We start from the raw sequence: 5,085 nt of genomic DNA on the forward strand, positions 1-5,085 counted from the left end.
GGGGGGGGGGGATTTCTTCCATTTACATGTACTGTATGTGATCAAAACCATATTTTTCTTCAACACTCTTTATAAAAAAACATAACAGAGTATGCTATGTATAGAGAAACTGGCTGACCCTTCTTCAAGCTCACAGACTGTATGAGCCACCAGCTTTGCACATTGCTCTCATGGCATCTGACGGCCGGTGGGAAGTTTGACTGAGACACACGGGAGGCCCATGTATGGACAAAGCATCGGGCCTGTCTTTCACTATCTCTGTACCTGCTAGAGATAAGCACCCTGCCTGTTCATGACACTTGGTTGGCGAGGGTCTGGTTAAAATAGACCGAGAGGAATGACTGCAGATAAATCCAGCCAATACAGAAAATATATTCTGGTAAAACATTTATTGCAACAAAAACAACCAAAACATGATGTCAATTATTAATTATAAATATCAAACTACAGTGTTTTCATCAGTTTACAGCACAACTGTATACAGAAACACAACATGCAAGACTTTTATAAAGCTTAAACATTCTCAACAAAATCAGCCTGAGGTCATGTTTTTGAGCTCAACAACATGATCCACCGGTTTCTGTCTAGAGTAAATGGCCCTTGTTCATTATCAGTGGTTCCTTCATTTGTTGATGTACTTTATTTGTTCAGTTGTTATTCTAGTTCTGTAAACACTGTAATGGCATACAAGGGTCAACATGGATAAATGCAAACAGTTTGAAAAGCATCAGTGGCATTCTGTCCATTTGTGTCTCACACATACGCCATCCTCGTATCCTCTCTTTTGCTTTGCCTTTTATAAGAGGGTCAACAAACAACATGTGTATGTCTTAGTGAGTTATTCGGATTGCAAATTAGGCCTTGTTTGCATATGTCCTGATGTAGCCATAACATATGATGTAGCCTTTGTGTGTGACCAATGTGGAAATGTAAAAAAAAAATAAAAATAGGGCTGCAAAACGATTAATCGCGATTTATCACATTCAAAATAAAAGTTTACATATGACATGTGTGTGTGTAATGTGTATATTTATGTGTATATATATAAATACACACACATATGTTGGATTTATATTAAATATTTATATTTATGTATAATATACATTATATACAAGTATAAATATATATACAAATATTTTTTTTAAATATATACATTTGTGTGTGTATTACACAGCACACATATAGGCCTAGTATGTAAACATAAACTTTTATTTTGAATGCGATCAATCGCAATTAATCGTTTTGCAGTCCTAAATAAAATAAAAAATCAACACGATGAAATGGTTTATCAAAAACGGGGCTATTGAAGTCCAAAAATGGAATTAGTGCCATCAAAAAAATACGGAACCAAACACAATTAAATACATAAATCTGAACTAAAACATTGATTTATGACATTGATTTAAAAAAAAAAAAAAAACGTATATGCAATTATTCAACAAAAAAGTGCATTTAAATAATTGAGTAGGACTCGGTCATATTTGCATGAAATCTGAATTTCAAAATTGTATGCATCCTTCTCCTGAGAGTGAGACCAGTAAAGTCATAGGCTATTGCATTATTATATAATGTATTTCATAGATAGGTACGTGTTCTATAATATTTATGATGTATGCTATTAATCATATATAAATTGTTTTTCAGTGTAGTATTGTGTAGGTGAAGTAGGTATTGGCATATATTATAAGGTTTCTATGAATGACATGATGTCTGTATATGCGCTGTGTGCGCTGACATCGATGTTTAATGACGTCGTCGAGGGAGGATCCGCGCTGGCGAGCTTGAAAGGGAGGATGCGCTCGCGCTTTGAGCATCTCTAAGAACGAGCGAGTCGCATTCACTCAGATCTGAATAAAACACAGCGTGCTTAAATCAAAGGAAATCCCAGCTTTGCGTGGAACATGGCATCAAAATGTCCCAAATGTGACAAAACTGTTTATTTTGGTAAGTCGTCCATTTTTTTCCCCTTCTATTTCTTAATGCCACGAATAAAATGACATATGTAACCTAGTGTATGAATTTACTTTCATTCTCGTATGCGTTATAAATAACCTCTGCAAACCACTTAGTGTGGGCTCGATGGTAATTACCTGGCTAATCACGCCTGCACGATATTCTTAGTAAATTAATTACGATTTATGATTAAGATCCACCTGATTGCTGCATTAGACGCTGCATCTAATCAAATTATTTTATCTGCTGAGTATTTTATTTGCATGGATGGTAGCCTATTTGAGAGACCAAATATATTGAGCTCGTGCAGTGAAATAAACTCAATGGAAATCACCACTGTATAGCTACAGGGAGAGAGTTTTCTGATTTAATAATGGATGACGCATGAAATGCAGGATAAAGATGAATGAAATATGACTATATCCCCATTGCACTAGAATAGCTATGCTCTTTGATTAAAACTGGTGACTGTAAAACATGCAAGAATAATAGCTAATTAGGTTTTCAATATCAGACTTTATGTGAACGGCCATAAGTGAAATAAGTATTAAATTAGCAATAAACCAATAAAACCACCACAAATTGAAATGCAACCACTAACTAAACTGAACAGCAGCAGTCAGTCTGATTTGACCCATTTTATGAGTCCTGTAAACATTCTCACACTCTCCTGTCCAGTCTATACCTTTACTTCCCCTTCATTCAAAAAACTCATTTGAATGGGGTGTGTAACACATTTTGATTTATTGGAAAATGTTAAACAGAGGTGTTTTTCATGTTTTTTATCTCATGGTTCAATGTAACTAGGCCGAAATTATTTTCAACTGCAGGTGTCATTGGCATTGTATTAATTGATTATTTATCATTAACAGCAGTCAGCTAAAATTAAGACATTCATTCATTCATTCATTCATTTTGTTCTTTCAAGGCATAAAATCAACATGCATGATTAGCAGATTAAAAATTAGTTTGTGCTAATATCATATGCTGAGCTGACTCCCTCCCACTGAGCACTATAATAATTAAAATTATGTGAGATCCACTTTGTCTCTGGCTATACTCGCTCACTTGAGACTTTCACAGCTGTGACCCGAGAAAGCATTCTTGTTCATTTGAACACACCAAATAACCTTTAAGTATGCAGCCTGGCACACGGCTACTTTTAAATGGCTTTTAGAAACATGCTTTTTGCCTGCACGTGTATTTATGTCATATAACAGCAGTTTGAGCTGGCCTTTCTCTTTCCAGTCAGTGGTTATAGGGAATAGTTCACCCAAAAATGAAAATTTACTCACCCTCAGACCATCCAAGGTGTTGATGAGTTGTAACAGATTTTAAGAAATGTAGCATTGTATCACTTGCTCACCAATGGATGCTCTGCAGTGAATGGGTGCCGTCAGAATGAGAGTCCAAACAGCTGATAAAAACATCACAATAATCCACAAGTGATCAACACCACACCACTCCAGTCCAGTTCATCAATTAACTAAATGTGTTTTAGACAATTTACAAATTTATCATTAAGATGTTTTTAACTTCAAACTGTTGCTTCTTCTGGCTAAAATACAAGTCCTCTATCCATAATATTGCGTTATCTGGTGTTTAGTTGTTTAGTCTGAATCAGGAGAGAAATATGCGCAGATCAAGCACCGTTTAAAAGCGAAAACAGTCCAAAACAGTTCTAAACAACAGAGAAGACAACAAAGGATGGACTTTTATAGACTCGTATTTTGGCCAGAAGCGATTGTTTAAGATCAAAACGTCTTAATGATGTGTTTGTTTCTCACAAACACGCAGCTTTTCACATCACAAGACATTAATTGATGGAGTGGAGTCGTGTGGATTACTTGTGGATTATTGTGATGTTTTTATCAGCTGTTTATCATTCTGACGGCACCCATTCACTGCAGAGGATCCATTGGTGAGCAAGTGATGTGAAGCTAAATTTCTCCTAATCTTTTCTGATGAAGAAACAAACTCATCTACATCTTAGATGACCTGAGGATGGGTAAATGTTCATTTTTGGGTGAACTACTCCTTTATTAACCTTTTTTTCTTTTTGTTCCATGAAAGTCATTAAATTATTTAGATTATTAGTATTTCTAAAAAAAAAAAAATCTTATTTGTTTATGAAGTGTTTGCAACCTCTGTAACTTTCTGTCAGACTGCAATTTGCCACGCATATCCTCAATATGGAAACAGCATATTTGATATTCGGGTTAAGAGGGCATCATGAAAGCATTAAACAGAACTGCAAATCTAGAGACAAGGACTAATTACTGTCTGTTCAACTCCCGCACATTTGTCTGCAGCACACAAAAAAATCTTGTTAATGTCCTGCTGTCTTTGTGAACAGAAAGATGGAGAAGAAAATAGATAAGATTAAAGACAAAAAGTAATATTGCATGCATTTAGCATAAAATAAAAGCAAAAAATACATTTAAAAAATGTATATAAAAATAATCATATAATTTTATAATAAATAAATATATTTCCATTTGAACTAGTTGCCTTGAAACTAAACTACATGGCAATGGAAAGTTGTCAAACTGCTACATGAAGGAAACTATAACTGGCTAATAGGTTACATTTGTATTTCAATTTCTCTGAAAATCACTAAAAAGTTTGATATATAATAATGGATAATTGTTTTAAAAGAAGTCTCTTATGCTCACCAAGGCTGTTTATTTGATCAATAATAAAGTCAAAACAGAAATTTTGTGAAATAGTATTATAAAAAAAAAAAAAAACATTTTCTATTTTATTTGAACATGTATTTGTGATGGCAAAGCTGAATTTTCAGCATCATTACTCCAGTCTTCAGTGTCACGTGATCCTTCAGAAATCATTTTAATATGCTGAATTTCTCAAGGAACATTTCCTGCATATACATTAAAAACAGTTGTGCTGGTTAATATTTTGGTGGACACCATGATATTTTTTTTTCAGAATTCTTTGGTCAATAGAAAATTCAAAAGAGCAGCATTTATTTGAAATATAAAGCTTTTATAACACTTCTATACCATAAAAAAAAAAAACTTGCATAACACTTGAGTGTCACTGACATGTGTGTATATGTATGGATAGATAGATAGATAGATAGATAGATAGATAGATAGATAGATAGATAGA

Source organism: Sinocyclocheilus anshuiensis, unplaced genomic scaffold, assembly GCF_001515605.1.
Source record: "Sinocyclocheilus anshuiensis isolate Anshui unplaced genomic scaffold, SAMN03320099.WGS_v1.1 scaffold135, whole genome shotgun sequence".
NCBI classification, from domain to species: domain Eukaryota; kingdom Metazoa; phylum Chordata; class Actinopteri; order Cypriniformes; family Cyprinidae; genus Sinocyclocheilus; species Sinocyclocheilus anshuiensis.